We start from the raw sequence: 11230 nt of genomic DNA, 5'->3' as shown, positions 1-11230 counted from the left end.
CCCTCGGTACCGCCCCTCCCACAGTGTGACCCTCCCTGGGTACCGCCCCTCCCACAGTGTGACCCTCCCTCGGTACCGCCCCTCCCACAGTGTGACTCTCCCTCGGTACCGCCCCTCCCACAGAGTGACACTCCCTCGGTACCGCCCCTCCCACAGAGTGACCCTCCCTGGGTACCGCCCCTCCCACAGTGTGACCCTCCCTCGGTACCGCCCCTCCCACAGTGTGACACTCCCTCGGTACCGCCCCTCCCACAGTGTGACCCTCCCTGGGTACCGCCCCTCCCACAGTGTGACCCTCCCTCGGTACCGCCCCTCCCACAGTGTGACTCTCCCTGGGTACCGCCCCTCCCACAGTGTGACACTCCCTCGGTACCGCCCCTCCCACAGAGTGACCCTCCCTCGGTACCGCCCCTCCCACAGAGTGACACTCCCTCGGTACCGCCCCTCCCACAGTGTGACTCTCCCTCGGTACCGCCCCTCCCACAGAGTGACCCTCCCTCGTGCCCGCCCCTCCCACAGTGCGACTCTCCCTCGGTACGGCCCCTCCCACAGAGTGACACTCCCTCGGTACCGCCCCTCCCACAGTGTGACTCTCCCTCGGTACCGCCCCTCCCACAGAGTGACACTCCCTCGGTACCGCCCCTCCCACAGTGTGACTCTCCCTGGGTACCGCCCCTCCCACAGTGTGACTCTCCCTCGGTACCGCCCCTCCCACAGTGTGACCCTCCCTCGGTACCGCCCCTCCCACAGTGTGACCCTCCCTCGGTACCGCCCCTCCCACAGTGTGACCCTCCCTCGGTACCGCCCCTCCCACAGTGTGACCCTCCCTCGGTACCGCCCCTCCCACAGAGTGACCCTCCCTCGGTACCGCCCCTCCCACAGTGTGACTCTCCCTGGGTACCGCCCCTCCCACAGTGTGACCCTCCCTCGGTACCGCCCCTCCCACAGTGTGACCCTCCCTCGGTACCGCCCCTCCCACAGAGTGACACTGCCTCGGTACGGCACCTCCCACAGAGTGACCCTCCCTCGTGCCCGCCCCTCCCACAGTGCGACTCTCCCTCGGTACGGCCCCTCCCACAGAGTGACACTCCCTCGGTACCGCCCCTCCCACAGTGTGACTCTCCCTCGGTACGGCCCCTCCCACAGGGTGACACTCCCTCGGTACCGCCCCTCCCACAGTGTGACTCTCCCTGGGTACCGCCCCTCCCACAGTGTGACCCTCCCTCGGTACCGCCCCTCCCACAGCGTGACCCTCCCTCGGTACCGCCCCTCCCACAGTGTGACACTCCCTCGGTACCGCCCCTCCCACAGCGTGACCCTCCCTCGGTACCGCCCCTCCCACAGTGTGACCCTCCCTCGGTACCGCCCCTCCCACAGTGTGACTCTCCCTCGGTACCGCCCCTCCCACAGTGTGACCCTCCCTCGGTACCGCCCCTCCCACAGTGTGACACTCCCTCGGTACCGCCCCTCCCACAGTGTGACCCTCCCTCGGTACCGCCCCTCCCACAGTGTGACCCTCCCTCGGTACCGCCCCTCCCACAGTGTGACTCTCCCTCGGTACCGCCCCTCCCACAGTGTGACCCTCCCTCGGTACCGCCCCTCCCACAGTGTGACTCTCCCTGGGTACCGCCCCTCCCACAGTGTGACCCTCCCTCGGTACCGCCCCTCCCACAGAGTGACACTCCCTCGGTACCGCCCCTCCCACAGTGTGACCCTCCCTGGGTACCGCCCCTCCCACAGAGTGACCCTCCCTCGGTACCGCCCCTCCCACAGTGTGACCCTCCCTGGGTACCGCCCCTCCCACAGTGTGACCCTCCCTCGGTACCGCCCCTCCCACAGTGTGACTCTCCCTCGGTACCGCCCCTCCCACAGTGTGACCCTCCCTCGGTACCGCCCCTCCCACAATGTGACCCTCCCTCGGTACCGCCCCTCCCACAGTGTGACACTCCCTCGGTACCGCCCCTCCCACAGCGTGACCCTCCCTCGGTACCGCCCCTCCCACAGTGTGACCCTCCCTCGGTACCGCCCCTCCCACAGTGTGACTCTCCCTCGGTACCACCCCTCCCACAGTGTGACCCTCCCTCGGTACGGCCCCTCCCACAGTGTGACACTCCCTCGGTAACGCCCCTCCCACAGTGTGACTCTCCCTCGGTACCGCCCCTCCCACAGTGTGACGCTCCCTCGGTACCGCCCCTCCGACAGTGTGACTCTCCCTCGGTACCGCCCCTCCCACAGTGTGACCCTCCCTCGGTACCGCCCCTCCCACAGTCTGACTCTCCCTGGGTACCGCCCCTCCCAAAGTGTGACCCTCCCTCGGTACCGCCCCTCCCACAGAGTGACACTGCCTCGGTACCGCCCCTCCCACAGTGTGACCCTCCCTGGGTACCGCCCCTCCCACAGAGTGACCCTCCCTCGGTACCGCCCCTCCCACAGTGTGACCCTCCCTGGGTACCGCCCCTCCCACAGTGTGACTCTCCCTCGGTACCGCCCCTCCCACAGTGTGACCCTCCCTCGGTACCGCCCCTCCCACAATGTGACCCTCCCTCGGTACCGCCCCTCCCACAGTGTGACCCTCCCTCGGTACCGCCCCTCCCACAGTGTGACCCTCCCTCGGTACCGCCCCTCCCACAGTGTGACTCTCCCTCGGTACCGCCCCTCCCACAATGTGACCCTCCCTCGGTACCGCCCCTCCCACAGTGTGACCCTCCCTCGGTACCGCCCCTCCCACAGTGTGACCCTCCCTGGGTACCGCCCCTCCCACAGTGTGACCCTCCCTGGGTACCGCCCCTCCCACAGAGTGACTCTCACTCGGTACCGCCCCTCCCACAGAGTGACACTGCCTCGGTACCGCCCCTCCCACAGTGTGAGATCCCTAGGTACCGCCCCTCCCACAGTGTGACCCTCCCTGGGTACCTCCCCTCCCACAGTGTGACCCTCCCTCGGTACCGCCCCTCCCACAGTGTGACCCTCCCTGGGTACCGCCCCTCCCACAGTGTGACCCTCCCTCGGTACCGCCCCTCCCACAGTGTGACCCTCCCTCGGTACTGAACCCTCCCACAGAGTGACACTGCCTCAGTACCTCCCCTCCCACAGTGTGACCCTCCCTCAGTACCGCCCCTCCCACAGGGTGACTCTCCCTCGGTACCGCCCCTCCCACAATGTGACCCTCCCTGGGTACCGCCCCTCCCACAGCGTGACCCTCCCTGGGCACCGCCCCTCCCACAGTGTGACCCTCCCTCGGTACCGCCCCTCCCACAGAGTGACCCTCCCTCGTGCCCGCCCCTCCCACAGTGTGACCCTCCCTCGTCACGGCCCCTCCCACAGTGTGACCCTCCCTCGTCACCGCCCCTCCCACAGTGTGACCCTCCCTCGTCACCGCCCCTCCCACAGTGTGACACTGCCTCGGTACCGCCCCTCCCACAGTGTGACCCTCCCTGGGTACCGCCCCTCCCACAGAGTGACCCTACCTCGGTACCGCCCCTCCCACAGTGTGACTCTCCCTCGGTACCGCCCCTCCCACAGAGTGACCCTCCCTCGGTACCGCCCCTCCCACAGTGTGACCCTCCCTCGGTACCGCCCCTCCCACAGAGTGACCCTCCCTCGGTACCGCCCCTCCCACAGTGTGACACTCCCTCGGTACCGCCCCTCCCACAGTGTGACCCTCCGTGGGTACCGCACCTCCCACAGCGTGACCCTCCCTCGGTACCGCCCCTCCCACAGTGTGTGTGACCCTCCCTGGGTACCGCCCCTCCCACAGAGTGACACTCCCTCGGTACTGCCCCTCCCACAGCGTGACCCTCCCTCGGTACCGCCCCTCCCACAGTGTGACCCTCCCTCGGTAACGCCCCTCCCACAGTGTGACTCTCCCTCGGTACCGCCCCTCCCACAGTGTGACCCTCCCTGGGTACCGCCCCTCCCACAGTGTGACTCTCCCTGGGTACCGCCCCTCCCACAGTGTGACCCTCCCTCAGTACCGCCCCTCCCACAATGTGACTCTCCCTCGGTACCGCCCCTCCCACAGTGTGACCCTCCCTCGGTACCGCCCCTCCCACAGAGTGACACTGCCTCGGTACCGCCCCTCCCACAGCGTGACACTCCCTGGGTACCGCCCCTCCCACAATGTGACCCTCCCTCGGTACCGCCCCTCCCACAGAGTGACACTGCCTCGGTACCGCCCCTCCCACAGCGTGACACTCCCTGGGTACCGCCCCTCCCACAGTGTGACTCTCCCTCGGTACCGCCCCTCCCACAGTGTGACCCTCCCTCGGTACCGCCCCTCCCACAGTGTGACACTCCCTCGGTACCGCCCCTCCCACAGAGTGACACTCCCTCGGTACCGCCCCTCCCACAGAGTGACACTCCCTCGGTACCGCCCCTCCCACAGTGTGACACTCCCTGGGTACCGCCCCTCCCACAGTGTGACCCTCCCTCGGTACCGCCCCTCCCACAGTGTGACCCTCCCTCGGTACCGCCCCTCCCACAATGTGACACTCCCTCGGTACCGCCCCTCCCACAGAGTGACCCTCCCTCGTGCCCGCCCCTCCCACAGTGTGACTCTCCCTCGGTACCGCCCCTCCCACAGAGTGACACTCCCTCGGTACCGCCCCTCCCACAGTGTGACTCTCCCTCGGTACGGCCCCTCCCACAGAGTGACACTCCCTCGGTACCGCCCCTCCCACAGTGTGACTCTCCCTGGGTACCGCCCCTCCCACAGTGTGACCCTCCCTCGGTACCGCCCCTCCCACAGCGTGACCCTCCCTCGGTACCGCCCCTCCCACAGTGTGACACTCCCTCAGTACCGCCCCTCCCAAAGCGTGACCCTCCCTCGGTACCGCCCCTCCCACAGTGTGACCCTCCCTCGGTACCGCCCCTCCCACAGTGTGACTCTCCCTCGGTACCGCCCCTCCCACAGTGTGACCCTCCCTCGGTACCGCCCCTCCCACAGTGTGACACTCCCTCGGTACCGCCCCTCCCACAGTGTGACTCTCCCTCGGTACCGCCCCTCCCACAGTGTGACCCTCCCTCGGTACCGCCCCTCCCACAGTGTGACTCTCCCTCGGTACCGCCCCTCCCACAGTGTGACCCTCCCTCGGTACCGCCCCTCCCACAGTGTGACTCTCCCTGGGTACCGCCCCTCCCACAGTGTGACCCTCCCTCGGTACCGCCCCTCCCACAGAGTGACCCTCCCTCGGTACCGCCCCTCCCACAGTGTGACCCTCCCTCGGTACCGCCCCTCCCACAGTGTGACCCTCCCTCGGTACCGCCCCTCCCACAGTGTGACTCTCCCTCGGTACCGCCCCTCCCACAGAGTGACACTGCCTCGGTACCGCCCCTCCCACAGTGTGACCCTCCCTGGGTACCGCCCCTCCCACAGTGTGACACTCCCTCGGTACCGCCCCTCCCACAGTGTGACCCTCCCTGGGTACCGCCCCTCCCACAGTGTGACTCTCCCTCGGTACCGCCCCTCCCACAGAGTGACACTCCCTCGGTACCGCCCCTCCCACAGTGTGACCCTCCCTCGGTACCGCCCCTCCCACAGAGTGACCCTCCCTCGGTACCGCCCCTCCCACAGAGTGACCCTCCCTCGGTACCGCCCCTCCCACAGTGTGACCCTCCCTGGGTACCGCCCCTCCCACAGTGTGACCCTCCCTCGGTACCGCCCCTCCCACAGTGTGACTCTCCCTCGGTACCGCCCCTCCCACAGTGTGACCCTCCCTCGGTACCGCCCCTCCCACAGTGTGACCCTCCCTCGGTACCGCCCCTCCCACAATGTGACCCTCCCTCGGTACCGCCCCTCCCACAGTGTGACCCTCCCTCGGTACCGCCCCTCCCACAGTGTGACCCTCCCTCGGTACCGCCCCTCCCACAGTGTGACCCTCCCTCGGTACCGCCCCTCCCACAGTGTGACTCTCCCTCGGTACCGCCCCTCCCACAGTGTGACCCTCCCTCGGTACCGCCCCTCCCACAGTGTGACACTCCCTCGGTACCGCCCCTCCCACAGTGTGACCCTCCCTGGGTACCGCCCCTCCCACAGTGTGACCCTCCCTGGGTACCGCCCCTCCCACAGAGTGACTCTCCCTCGGTACCGCCCCTCCCACAGAGTGACACTGCCTCGGTACCGCCCCTCCCACAGTGTGACACTCCCTCGGTACCGCCCCTCCCACAGTGTGACCCTCCCTGGGTACCGCCCCTCCCACAGAGTGACCCTCCCTCGGTACCGCCCCTCCCACAGTGTGACCCTCCCTGGGTACCGCCCCTCCCACAGTGTGACCCTCCCTCGGTACCGCCCCTCCCACAGTGTGACCCTCCCTCGGTACCGCCCCTCCCACAGAGTGACACTCCCTCGGTACCGCCCCTCCCACAGTGTGACCCTCCCTCGGTACCGCCCCTCCCACAGTGTGACTCTCCCTCGGTACCGCCCCTCCCACAGTGTGACCCTCCCTGGGTACCGCCCCTCCCACAGCGTGACCCTCCCTGGGTACCGCCCCTCCCACAGTGTGACCCTCCCTCGGTACCGCCCCTCCCACAGAGTGACCCTCCCTCGGTACCGCCCCTCCCACAGTGTGACCCTCCCTCGGTACCGCCCCTCCCACAGTGTGACCCTCCCTCGGTACCGCCCCTCCCACAGTGTGACCCTCCCTCGGTACCGCCCCTCCCACAGTGTGACACTCCCTCGGTACCGCCCCTCCCACAGTGTGACCCTCCCTGGGTACCGCCCCTCCCACAGAGTGACCCTCCCTCGGTACCGCCCCTCCCACAGTGTGACTCTCCCTCGGTACCGCCCCTCCCACAGAGTGACCCTCCCTCGGTACCGCCCCTCCCACAGTGTGACCCTCCCTCGGTACCGCCCCTCCCACAGAGTGACCCTCCCTCGGTACCGCCCCTCCCACAGTGTGACACTCCCTCGGTACCGCCCCTCCCACAGTGTGACCCTCCCTGGGTACCGCCCCTCCCACAGTGTGACCCTCCCTCGGTACCGCCCCTCCCACAGTGTGACACTCCCTCGGTACCGCCCCTCCCACAGTGTGACCCTCCCTCGGTACCGCCCCTCCCACAGTGTGACCCTCCCTGGGTACCGCCCCTCCCACAGAGTGACACTCCCTCGGTACCGCCCCTCCCACAGTGTGACCCTCCCTCGGTACCGCCCCTCCCACAGAGTGACACTCCCTCGGTACCGCCCCTCCCACAGTGTGACCCTCCCTCGGTACCGCCCCTCCCACAGAGTGACACTCCCTCGGTACCGCCCCTCCCACAGTGTGACACTCCCTCGGTACCGCCCCTCCCACAGAGTGACACTCCCTCGGTACCGCCCCTCCCACAGTGTGACACTCCCTCGGTACCGCCCCTCCCACAGTGTGACCCTCCCTGGGTACCGCCCCTCCCACAGAGTGACCCTCCCTCGGTACCGCCCCTCCCACAGTGTGACTCTCCCTCGGTACCGCCCCTCCCACAGAGTGACCCTCCCTCGGTACCGCCCCTCCCACAGTGTGACCCTCCCTCGGTACCGCCCCTCCCACAGAGTGACCCTCCCTCGGTACCGCCCCTCCCACAGTGTGACACTCCCTCGGTACCGCCCCTCCCACAGTGTGACCCTCCCTGGGTACCGCCCCTCCCACAGTGTGACCCTCCCTCGGTACCGCCCCTCCCACAGTGTGACACTCCCTCGGTACCGCCCCTCCCACAGTGTGACCCTCCCTCGGTACCGCCCCTCCCACAGTGTGACCCTCCCTCGGTACCGCCCCTCCCACAGAGTGACACTCCCTCGGTACCGCCCCTCCCACAGTGTGACCCTCCCTCGGTACCGCCCCTCCCACAGAGTGACACTCCCTCGGTACCGCCCCTCCCACAGTGTGACCCTCCCTCGGTACCGCCCCTCCCACAGAGTGACACTCCCTCGGTACCGCCCCTCCCACAGTGTGACACTCCCTCGGTACCGCCCCTCCCACAGAGTGACCCTCCCTGGGTACCGCCCCTCCCACAGTGTGACCCTCCCTCGGTACCGCCCCTCCCACAGTGTGACCCTCCCTCGGTACCGCCCCTCCCACAGAGTGACACTCCCTGGGTACCGCCCCTCCCACAGTGTGACCCTCCCTCGGTACCGCCCCTCCCACAGAGTGACACTCCCTCGGTACCGCCCCTCCCACAGTGTGACCCTCCCTCGGTACCGCCCCTCCCACAGTGTGACTCTCCCTCGGTACCGCCCCTCCCACAGAGTGACCCTCCCTCGGTACCGCCCCTCCCACAGTGTGACACTCCCTCGGTACCGCCCCTCCCACAGTGTGACACTCCCTGGGTACCGCCCCTCCCACAGTGTGACCCTCCCTCGGTACCGCCCCTCCCACAGTGTGACTCTCCCTCGGTACCGCCCCTCCCACAGAGTGACCCTCCCTCGGTACCGCCCCTCCCACAGAGTGACCCTCCCTCGGTACCGCCCCTCCCACAGTGTGACCCTCCCTGGGTACCGCCCCTCCCACAGTGTGACCCTCCCTCGGTACCGCCCCTCCCACAGTGTGACTCTCCCTCGGTACCGCCCCTCCCACAGTGTGACCCTCCCTCGGTACCGCCCCTCCCACAGTGTGACCCTCCCTCGGTACCGCCCCTCCCACAGAGTGACACTCCCTCGGTACCGCCCCTCCCACAGTGTGACCCTCCCTCGGTACCGCCCCTCCCACAGTGTGACACTCCCTCGGTACCGCCCCTCCCACAGTGTGACCCTCCCTGGGTACCGCCCCTCCCACAGTGTGACCCTCCCTCGGTACCGCCCCTCCCACAGTGTGACCCTCCCTGGGTACCGCCCCTCCCACAGTGTGACCCTCCCTCGGTACCGCCCCTCCCACAGTGTGACCCTCCCTCGGTACCGCCCCTCCCACAGAGTGACACTCCCTCGGTACCGCCCCTCCCACAGTGTGACCCTCCCTCGGTACCGCCCCTCCCACAGTGTGACTCTCCCTCGGTACCGCCCCTCCCACAGTGTGACCCTCCCTGGGTACCGCCCCTCCCACAGCGTGACCCTCCCTGGGTACCGCCCCTCCCACAGTGTGACCCTCCCTCGGTACCGCCCCTCCCACAGAGTGACCCTCCCTCGGTACCGCCCCTCCCACAGTGTGACCCTCCCTCGTCACCGCCCCTCCCACAGTGTGACCCTCCCTCGTCACCGCCCCTCCCACAGTGTGACCCTCCCTCGGTACCGCCCCTCCCACAGAGTGACCCTCCCTCGGTACCGCCCCTCCCACAGTGTGACCCTCCCTGGGTACCGCCCCTCCCACAGTGTGACCCTCCCTCGGTACCGCCCCTCCCACAGTGTGACTCTCCCTCGGTACCGCCCCTCCCACAGTGTGACCCTCCCTCGTCACCGCCCCTCCCACAGTGTGACCCTCCCTCGGTACCGCCCCTCCCACAGAGTGACACTCCCTCGGTACCGCCCCTCCCACAGTGTGACCCTCCCTCGGTACCGCCCCTCCCACAGTGTGACACTCCCTCGGTACCGCCCCTCCCACAGTGTGACCCTCCCTGGGTACCGCCCCTCCCACAGTGTGACCCTCCCTCGGTACCGCCCCTCCCACAGTGTGACCCTCCCTGGGTACCGCCCCTCCCACAGTGTGACCCTCCCTCGGTACCGCCCCTCCCACAGTGTGACCCTCCCTCGGTACCGCCCCTCCCACAGAGTGACACTCCCTCAGTACCGCCCCTCCCACAGTGTGACCCTCCCTCGGTACCGCCCCTCCCACAGTGTGACTCTCCCTCGGTACCGCCCCTCCCACAATGTGACCCTCCCTGGGTACCGCCCCTCCCACAGCGTGACCCTCCCTGGGCACCGCCCCTCCCACAGTGTGACCCTCCCTCGGTACCGCCCCTCCCACAGAGTGACCCTCCCTCGTGCCCGCCCCTCCCACAGTGTGACCCTCCCTCGGTACCGCCCCTCCCACAGTGTGACCCTCCCTCGTCACCGCCCCTCCCACAGTGTGACCCTCCCTCGGTACCGCCCCTCCCACAGTGTGACACTGCCTCGGTACCGCCCCTCCCACAGTGTGACCCTCCCTGGGTACCGCCCCTCCCACAGAGTGACCCTACCTCGGTACCGCCCCTCCCACAGTGTGACTCTCCCTTGGTACCGCCCCTCCCACAGAGTGACCCTCCCTCGGTACCGCCCCTCCCACAGTGTGACCCTCCCTCGGTACCGCCCCTCCCACAGAGTGACCCTCCCTCGGTACCGCCCCTCCCACAGTGTGACACTCCCTCGGTACCGCCCCTCCCACAGTGTGACCCTCCCTGGGTACCGCCCCTCCCACAGTGTGACCCTCCCTCGGTACCGCCCCTCCCACAGTGTGACACTCCCTCGGTACCGCCCCTCCCACAGTGTGACCCTCCCTCGGTACCGCCCCTCCCACAGTGTGACCCTCCCTGGGTACCGCCCCTCCCACAGAGTGACACTCCCTCGGTACCGCCCCTCCCACAGTGTGACCCTCCCTCGGTACCGCCCCTCCCACAGTGTGACTCTCCCTCGGTACCGCCCCTCCCACAGAGTGACTCTCCCTCGGTACCGCCCCTCCCACAGCGTGACCCTCCCTCGGTACCGCCCCTCCCACAGTGTGACACCAGGCATCCCACCTGTCCTGGAAGTTCAGGGAGTCTCCTGCATATCAATAGTGGCTCCCTGATGCCTGGAAATTATATGCAATATCCTGGAAATAGATTTTTTTGAGAGGGAGAGGGAGAGCGAGCATCCTGATTGGTCTCCCTTCATGCTAAGAGTGGTCCCCAACCACCGGGCCATGAGGAAACAATATGATTTGGCAATATGAGTCAGCTGCACTTTTCCTCATTCCCTGTGACGCACTGTTGAACGAGCGCACGTGAGGTCATTACCTTAGTGTCATCTGGGTGATGATACGGGAAGAAGATCAACTCCTTGAGTTTGCAAATGACGGTGGGCTGAAAATTATGTGTGACATAACATCTCTGCTGGCATTCTGGATCAAAGTCAAGGCTAAATATCCTGAGATAGCCACGAAAGCACTGAAAACGTTGCTTCCATTTCCAACATATCTCTGCGAAGCGGAGTTTTCTGCAATGGATGCAACGAAAACTAAACAGCGGAATAGACTGGACATCAGGAACCCCCTTCGAGTATCGCTGTCTCCCATCACCCCTCGATAGGACCGTGTTGTTGCAGGAAAACAAGCCCAGGGCTCCCACTGATTCAGCGATATTGGTGTGTTGCAATGATTTT

This window comes from Mobula hypostoma, chromosome 2 (assembly GCF_963921235.1).
Source record: "Mobula hypostoma chromosome 2, sMobHyp1.1, whole genome shotgun sequence".
In the NCBI taxonomy this organism is placed as follows: domain Eukaryota; kingdom Metazoa; phylum Chordata; class Chondrichthyes; order Myliobatiformes; family Myliobatidae; genus Mobula; species Mobula hypostoma.
The sequence above is the reverse complement of the archived record's forward strand: the minus strand, read 5'-3'. Positions refer to the sequence as shown.